This window comes from Oncorhynchus nerka, linkage group LG24 (genome assembly GCF_034236695.1).
Source record: "Oncorhynchus nerka isolate Pitt River linkage group LG24, Oner_Uvic_2.0, whole genome shotgun sequence".
Classification (NCBI taxonomy): domain Eukaryota; kingdom Metazoa; phylum Chordata; class Actinopteri; order Salmoniformes; family Salmonidae; genus Oncorhynchus; species Oncorhynchus nerka.
Window position 1 is genome coordinate 40,734,505 of NC_088419.1, and position 9,219 is coordinate 40,743,723.

At 43.6% G+C, this 9,219-nt stretch overlaps 1 long non-coding RNA gene across 1 annotated transcript; it reads right to left on the minus strand.

Moving 5' to 3' along the window:
- Positions 1-1,414: 1,414 nt before the first annotated feature.
- LOC115107349 (uncharacterized) lies at positions 1,415-8,775 on the minus strand. Its single transcript, XR_003860187.2, has 3 exons — positions 8,699-8,775; positions 3,668-3,733; positions 1,415-2,312 (listed from the first exon to the last, which is right to left on the minus strand). It is a non-coding gene; the product is annotated as an uncharacterized LOC115107349 (long non-coding RNA).
- Between the last annotated feature and the right edge of the window lie 444 nt (positions 8,776-9,219).

Here is a 9,219-nt window from a genome sequence, read left to right on the forward strand (position 1 = left end):
CCAAGTGGCACGGCCAACCCAGAGTGGAACGAGCTTCAGGCAAATGTTGGCACCTAAACACATTGTTTCTACAGCAAGATCCACGGTTTAACAGGTGTCAAGAGTGTTATGTCCTCCACGTGAGCTTACAGTCAGACACTCAGTTCTCGAAGGTGGTGGAAATAATAACCAAATTCTTCCAGTCCACCTTCAGATGGCACTTTACGGGAGACTCACTGTCTGTGTCGACCAATGATGCGCATGCGCAGTGTTGCCCTGGATTATGCAAACAATGACGTTGGGGTAAAGGCTACAATTTGTTGTGCGTCCCCCACGTTTTTACGACGTCATTACATCGACTGTTCCAGAGGCCTCAGCGCCCGTTTTGAGAGAGCAGATTTCTTCCCTTCTCCAGAACAAGGCAATATGAGTGGTTCCTAATTCAGAGGCCCAGTATTGGTGGTACTTCCTGGTTCCAAAACGGGGCGGGACTTTGTGTCCCATTTTTAGGTCTGTGTGCCCTGAACAAGCACCTCAGGCTCTACAAATACAGAATGCTCACAAACAGCTGGTTGTTACAGTCAGTGCGCCAGGGCGATTGGTTCACCTCCATCGACCTGAAGAATGTGTCCGTTAATGTGGCCATATATCCCCCTCACAGAAAGTTCCCAAGGTTCCATTTCGAGGCTGTTGCTTATGAGTTTCGGGCTTTCCCTCTGGCCTTGCACTTTCACCAATGTTGTGGGTGGGTTTGGCCCCTATGTGGTGTCTGGGGCTCAGGATATTGGACTACATGAATGCTTGGCTAGTGGTAGCAGAGTCGAGGGAGCAGGTGGTGTTACACAACCATGCTGGTTTCCCTTGTTCAGTCTCTGGGTTTCATAGTGAGTCAAGAGAAGAGCTGTTTCACTCCATTTCAGCACATTCTGTTTCTGGGTCTCGAGCTCAGTCGAGAATCGTGCGTTCATGTCCCCGCAGAGAGAGGCTGGTTTCTGGCTTTGCATGGCTCAATATCATTTGGGTCACACAGTGCGTTTTTGCCAGTGCCCGAGCCTTTTATGATAGCAGTGGTTCCCCTCTGGCTGTTGCTGATGCAACCTTTCCAGCCGTGGGTGCACTGAAAAAAAAATGGTGCTTTGAATTGACTTAATTCAAATGTGTACATCGGTTCCACATGAATGAAACATGTTAGATAAACACAATTGTTTTATTTTTCTGTTTACTTATTTTCTTTTTATCAAGCCAATATAATTTGTTTATGTAAAAATGCATCGTAATGGAATAGAATCAATCTAACATGATTTGGTTAAGCTAATTCGATTTGAAATAAATGTGTAGCTTTGAAAGGATTTGATCATGTTCCTGATCACTACTTAATAATAATATTTATTGGTGATATTGCTCATAATTATTAATGTAAGCACAAGATGAAATGCTGCCATTTTCTACCTTAGTGTGTGTATTCTCACAAATGATTAGAGAAATATGCTAAAGATGTACATGCTAAAGATGTGTAACAAAGGAGCAAAAGAACATTTGCATCAATGACAAAAAGGCAAAAGGCATGTGTTTCAAAAATGAATGTATTACTTTGGAATGACAAATGTCCATTTACTGACATTCAGCGTTCAATGAATTGCACAGGTCTACATCACGGTAATGTAGGCTATATATCTGTATAAAAAAAAGAATTGTCCTGTCAATGATTGGTCACACACTAATGCATTTTGTTACAAAATTAGGTAGTTATTCTTCATAAGGAGTAACAGACAAAGGATGAGGTAGGTATGTGTACATGTTGGTGCATGTTAATTCTATTGACTAAAAGTCACTACAAAGTGAAACTGAACTTTTTCCATAAGCAGCAAAGAAAACTAAGGGCATCTACTCAAAACACCATACAAAATGTCTAACAAAATCACGACAGCGCCATCTTTAAACATGCTCATTCTGTTTGGAGTTTTTGTGAACAATCTAACAAGTTCAAAGTAAGTCAAACATATGACGTGAAACACACAACAAAACGGCTCACTGAAACAGGCTTTTAAAAAAAAAAATGCAACAGCTTTGTTAAAGTTTTCCCCCATTCAGTTCCATACGTTTTTCTGAAAGAGTTCAAGTGTAGCGGAGCTCGGTAGTGGAACGAGGTTCATGGCATACATGAGGCCGAACAGCATTGCAACAGCAAATGCTACGTTGCCCAGATTCTGCAGCACCTTGACGCCTTCAAGAATAATCCCAGTGTCCTCTGGTTCCTCCTCATTATCTTTGATAATATAGATCCCCACAGTAGTGTCCTCAATGGCTGCCTTGGTGGACTCTTCATCCATGCCCTGAATAAGACAAAGGCAAAACTGGTCAGTCATACAAAATGAATCATTCATCAATGAAGAGTTTACAGTTAGGGACTCTAGGTTGCAAAAAGTATAGCTCATGAAGCACAAGAGCATGATACAGACAGAAATAAATCAAGACTGGAGTCCTTTTAAGTGTCAGCTAAATCAAGAACTGCTGGCAATATTTGAAACCCGCATTTTACAAGGCTAAAAAATTAAGTAATTCTAACCAAGATTTCCATTCTATCCAGATTACATTTGAGACACAGCCAATTTGAACACGGTATTCAGCATTCATGCAAACAAAAAAAGACATGGACTCTAATCTGAATGATGCAATTCTGGAGAAAAAAAATGGTGCATCTAACTGCAGCTAATGAAATAAGATGTAAGACAGAGGAGATGACACAGTAATAGAATAGCTAGTGATAGAATATGATGGTGGCACGGAACAGGAAAGGAAGAGAAAGAAATGGAAGGAAACACATACCACATTCCTGAACAAGGTTTTCTGGGTCTTCACCCATACACACACACACACACACAATCTTTATGATGCAGTCTCAACTGACATCTGTGTTGCTATTCTAAGAAAAGAGAAGGATTTTTGAATTTAGGTCTTATTTTGAAGTCAACTTTTGGTGTAGAACCACATATGTATTTTGAAGCATAAGGAATTATTACATCCGTCATAGGTGCCATGATTGATATGAGTCTTCTGCCCAGCTGTCCTCCTCTTTGGAACACCTTCAGCAGGTCATCTGAGTGTATATCAAGTTGAGAAATACATTTGGACTGGGACTGGGGTTGTGGTGATTCTCTTCTCTCACCGTCTCTGTTTTTCCTTTTCTTCACATTGTGGACAGTAGAGCTTTCCACATGTCCCCGAGGCTCTCTTCTGTTTCTCCTGAGGGATATGTGGGGTTAAAGTTCACTTCTGCTCTCTGGCTTTTTAACACCATAGGCTGCACTTGACTTCCCTGCAGGTTTGTGCTTCAAGGAGTTTATTGTCACCCCTGGACATCCCAGTCTTCTCAGGCGAGTGCGGTAGTTTGCCAGTTTGTATTTCAAACTGGTTCTCCATCCTCCACATACAGTGAAGGAACACTTCTCAGTCAGATTTTTTGTAACTTAAGTCTGTTGAGTGGACTTTACTTTGGTGCACAATTAAGGCGTTCCAGGTCCTAAATGCACATGGACAGTCAATGTATGTACATGGGTAACGGACAGTTCGGCCATAATGTGGGTGCTTTAACTTAATGATGATGCAAAAGTTGGGACCTACTTGACACCAATTCTGAACACCCCTTACATTCACACAACCTAAAACAACCTCTGATAAAAGTACTCACCAACACTATATAGCCTTTGAATGGGTAGACAAAGCAGCTCAAATGTAGTAGGCAAACATCATGGACCTGTAAATATGAATTTTGTCCATCATTTTTTATTATGAAATGTTTGATTCAATTATCTATTGATTTATGCATGCATCCACTAATATGCAGACACATTGAATTATTTTATCATTTTAAATGTATTGATAAATGGACACCCATAATATAAAGTAACACAGTTCAACTGCTAAAATGAACTCCACATCCCATTTCAATAAGTCTGTCACCCTTGCACCGCGTTTTACAACATGGAGGCAGCCATGAGCAAACTGTTGAACTGCATGAAAGCACCAATCTCATAGGATTAGGTGTATAATCATTAGATCTCAAATCTGTAATGAAAAACTTTTTTTTACTTACATTTACCTCAATTTTTTGGGGTGCAAAGTGATTGCAGACAATGTCGTCCACAATGTCGTCCATAAAGCATTAGTTAGCTAGCAAGTTACAGCGGTGTGCACTCCTCAGCAAACCTTAATTAGTTCTTGGCTTGGTAAATTCGAAGTTCTTGAACAATCGGTAAATATCATGGTGTTTTTCCAACTACGTCCTTACAAAATGTAAATCTTGACCTAGTCCTGTTTTACTGATCATAGAAGCTAGCTAGCAACATCGTCTTTTACCTTTAGCTGCCATGCCAATATGTTTCAGACTCGAGCACAAAATGAGGATATGGAGCAATCACTAATAACATTACTGATTACAATTCTGACTACAACAACACAGACAAACGTTAAACAAAATCAACCACCATGCTTACCTTGACCAAGATTCTAGGTACTATCGTCTCCGCTAATGCGCCAGTGCTCTTTCTGGAAGATTCTTCTCTTGTGCGGTTTGAATTGTTACTCGTCATTAATTCACTTTATTGCTTCACACTCCCCCTACATGATTCAAACTAGTAGGTCTGATTTTTCTTCGTGTTGCATTGATTGCAAGCAAAGAAATCATGTTGAGAAGAGAAACAAAACATGTTTGAGTAAATCACACAATGTTTTTGTAAAATCTGACAGCCCGCCATGTTTTTTTCAGTGTGATACACTTGCATGGACGGGTCTTGCCACCTAAACCGGTCACTCCGGATGTCCCAGTCATGCTTATGGACTCTGGCTCAGGGGAGGGACCCACGGCTTTGATTGCTGGGAAACCCAAGGGTCCAGTTATATCCTAAAAGGTGATCGCGACAGATGCATCACCCTGAGGGTGGGGTGCACTGTGCGAGGGCAGCTCAATTCGGAGTTGTGGACAGTGTCACATCAATTACCTGGAGCTGTTGGTGGTGTAAATAGTGCTCAGGCATTTTCTTCCATTGTTGGCAGGCCAGCATGTGCTGGTGAGGACCGACAGTGATGGCATACATCAATAGATAGGGAGGGGTGCGGTCTCGCCCTCTCTTATCCTTGGCTCGCTCCCTACTGCTATGGAGCACTGCGCACTTTCCCTCACACGGGACAGCGTATCTCCCCAGGCACCTCAACACAGGTGCGGCTCTGCTATCCACGGGTCCCCCGCCTCTCGGGAGTGGAGTCTGCACCCCTGGGTGGTCTCCCAGATCTAGGAAAAGTTGGGCAGGGCCGATGTGCGTTCTCACAATGTGTAAAAGATCTACGTTGTTGATTGTTGTTTCCGATATGGGACCCGAGTGCTCCGTTAGGAACTGATGCTCTCGCGAACCAGTGGGGACCCTCCTTTATGCATTTTCCCCTGTGGACCTCTCTAGCGTGGGCTGAATCAGGGTGCGATGGGAGGGCTTGTCGTTGATCCTTGTGGTTTGTCGTTGGACGACCTTGGTTTGCAGAGATCATTTATTTAGGTCCAGTCTGATGGCATGTGGTTTGTTTACCTCTGAACGTTATTTCTACAATACACCCTCCACAAGAAGGTTGTATGGTTACAAGTGGTGGGCATTCGAGCATTGTTGCCAAAATATAGGGATCGTTCCTTTTCAGAGCTCTCTGGTGGACAGTCCTGCTTTTTGAGCCGTGCTGTTCATTCTCCACCCTTAAGGTGTTTATGGCAGCTATTTCAGCGTGTCATGTGGGAATTGATGGTGCCACTCCAGGGGCTCATCCCAGACTGTGCGTTTAAAAAAAATTGTGCACCGTCTCAGGCCGGAGGGTTTGCGCATGGTTAGTTTCAATGTTTCTGCATGTTGTCCATACTGTAGTGCTATCTTCTTGGTCTATGCCATGTAACAGAGTTCTAATACACAATGTGTATTATCCCTATGTTAGCCTTCTGTAATCCACACACACATTTTTTGTTTGTTTTTTGTTTTGAATTTTACCCCTTTTTCTCCCCAATTTCGTGGTATCCAATTGTTTTAGTAGCTACTATCTTGTCTCATCGCTACAACTCCCGTACGGGCTCGGGAGAGACGAAGCTTGAAAGTCATGCGTCCTCCGATACACAACCCAACCAAGCCGCACTGCTTCTTAACACAGCGGGCGTTCCAACCCTGAAGCCAGCCGCACCAATGTGTCGGAGGAAACACCGGCACCTGGCAACCTTGGTTAGCGTGCATTGCGCCCGGCCCGCCACAGGAGTCGCTGGTGCGCGATGAGTCAATGATATCCCTACCGGCCAAGCCCTCCCTAACCCGGACGACGCTGGGCCAATTGTGCGTCACCCCACGGACCTCCCGGTCGCGACAGAGCCTGGGTGCGAACCCAGAGTCTCTGGTGGCACAGCTGGCGCTGCAGTACAGCGTCCTTAACCACTGTGCCACCCGGGAGGCCCTACACACACATTCTTAGCCTATTTCGCCCATTTCGAATTTGGTTTGGATGTGCTGTGTGAGGCCCCTTTTGAATCAATGTAGTGTGTGGATCTGAAGGTCCTCTCCTACAAGTCATCCTGCCCGTGGCCTCGGCTAAACACATTGGACCTCTCTTAAGGGTTATCCGTTCACCCCTCCTGTATGACTTTCGCCCTTGGCGACTAAGGTGACGTTGCGTCCTAATGCAGCCTTCGCCCCTAAGGTCATGACTAGGGTTGCACATTTTGGGGAATATTCAGAGGTGGGAATTAACAGGAATATATGGGAATTAACGAGAATATATGCAAATGAATATTAATACCATTTAAATGTAGATGTTTTTTGCATTGAATATATTTACCATATCATATGGAGACATAATTGCAAATGATGAAATCCTTCCAATTGAAAAAAAATCAATTTAGTTACGAATTGAACTTTAATTAAGAGTTAACTCTTCACATGGGATTATTTCAATGAACAACAAAAAATAAGGAATATTGAATGATCCCAATGATCCATCGCATCTCCCAAAAATGTTTTCAACATACATCTGTAAAATGATAGTCTAGAAACTAAAGCTTTGGATGTCTTCCTCTCAGGCTTCCATGTCTTCTTCCTGGACCTCCTCAGTGAAGACTGAGGCCTCATCTTCACTGTCACTTTCCAACCTTGTTGAGGATGGTTTGTTGTCAGGCCTAATAAGCCTCAAATTTTCTCAGCTGGCCATTTGTTGGCACGACTGCCATATTGCATCTCCATCCCAAAGCGCTTGGTTGGAAGTGTACTTCGCTAGACTGGCAAGAACATTGCCCTCATACAGGCCAAGGTGGCGAGACACATTAGTGATGACATCATAGGCCTTGTTGATCTCTGCACCAGACAGGATGCTCTTTCCAGCATACTTGGGGTCTAACATGTCTGGGCTTCAGGCAGAAGTCTTCATGCTTTTTTATGTATTATAAACTGCAGTTTCCTCTGCTTGGAGCAACAGTGAAGTGGGCAGAGCAGTACGGATTTCTTCTCTTACATCTATCTGCAAGCAGAGTCTGAACATCAGGCATGGTCTCCTTTCAATCTGTGCAATGGCCACTGCTATAGGTTTCAGGAGTTTCAGTTTGCTTACCACTCTCTCCCATAATAAATCATCCAGGAGGATCCTCTTGATGGGGCTGTCCATATCGGCACTGTGATATGGCCATTTCTTGGAGAGACTCCTTCCCCTCCAGGAGACTGTCAAACAGGATGACAACACCAACCCAATGGGTGTTGCTGGGCAGCTTCAATGTGGTACTCTTATTCTTTTAACTTTGCTTGGTGCTATAATTGATGACCCTTCACATATCAAACCATTTCCTTGGCTCTCTTGTAAAATGCATCCATTGTTTTCAGTGCAATGATGTCCTTGAGAAGCAGATTCAATGCATGAGCAGCACAGCCATTGGGTGTGATGTGAGGGTAGGACTCCTCCACTTTAGACCAAGCAGCCTTCATCATGTGTGCAGCATTGTCTGTCACCAGTGCGAATACCTTCTGTGGTGCAAGGTCATTGACGACTACTCAGGCAAGAAAAAAACCTCACCCAAATGTATAGCCCAGTTGGAAAATCTAAATGGACTGTTCAATGTTTTACTTATTTTAATATACACTACCGTTCACAAGTTTGGGGTCACTTAGAAATATCCTTGTTTTTGAAAGAAAAGCCATTTTTTTTTGTCCATTAAAATAACATAAAATTGATCAGAAATACAGTGTAGACATTGTTAATGTTGTAAATGACTATTGTAGCTGGAGGGGGGGTCCAGGGAGCGAAGAGCTAGTTGCTCTTAAAGCTCTCTTTCTATCTAAGTAGTTACTGGACATAAACGGTGGAGATGTTCTTCCTCCGTGGAAGTGAAGGCGACGGGCGAAAAGCTCTAAGGTGAGACTACTTATGCTACCGTCTGGGCAAGTAGGGAATTCGTTCCGAGTTAGCTACTGTAGCAATCCTTATGCTACAGTATGTGCAGGTAGAAATGCTATTGTGTGATTAGCTAGCCAAGTTAATTTATGCCTTGCGGCGTGGGTTAACCCAGTCTCGATATCTAGCCGTGAAGCTAGCTTACTCGAGTAGAAAATTAATTCTACTGGAAGCTGAAATTTTCATTTTGGTCACTTGGTCAATACAAAGGACCAGCTGAAAATCCTGCGTTCAATGGCGTAACCACGGCGCACCTGAGAACACTTACGCAGAAAGACGGGGATCAAGTCGTCCTGAGGAGAGCTCCCAGAGAGTAGCTCTCTTTGCAAGGAAGAGAGGTGAAAATGACCAGAGGTGGGCAGGGCAAGTGGCTCCTTTATAAGGAGGTGACCTCGTTCACCACTCAACCCGTTTGTCTCCAACAGACGGCTTGTCATTGGTTCTTCCGAGACTTAGTGATTCAGAGCGAATCCCATCGTGAGATATCGAAACAAGTATTTGGAAGATAACTATTCTGGTCATTTATAAGAGTTAGCCCCTCTCTTTTAACGTATAACTTATTGATTTTCCTGTCTTTGCAGCTAAAGACTGCTGCCATCCTCTCACCTCCAACTAAAACAGGTAAGCGGGTACCTGAAACCAGAGTGTGAATAACGGGGGAGCCAGGGAGAGCTAAGCTCCCCTGAATAAGACATGAGCTCATTTTAAAGGCAACAAAAGTACAACTTTGAGATGCGCACCAACATCAAGACACACCAATCTCATCGGAGAAAGCATCTGTGTGCGCAA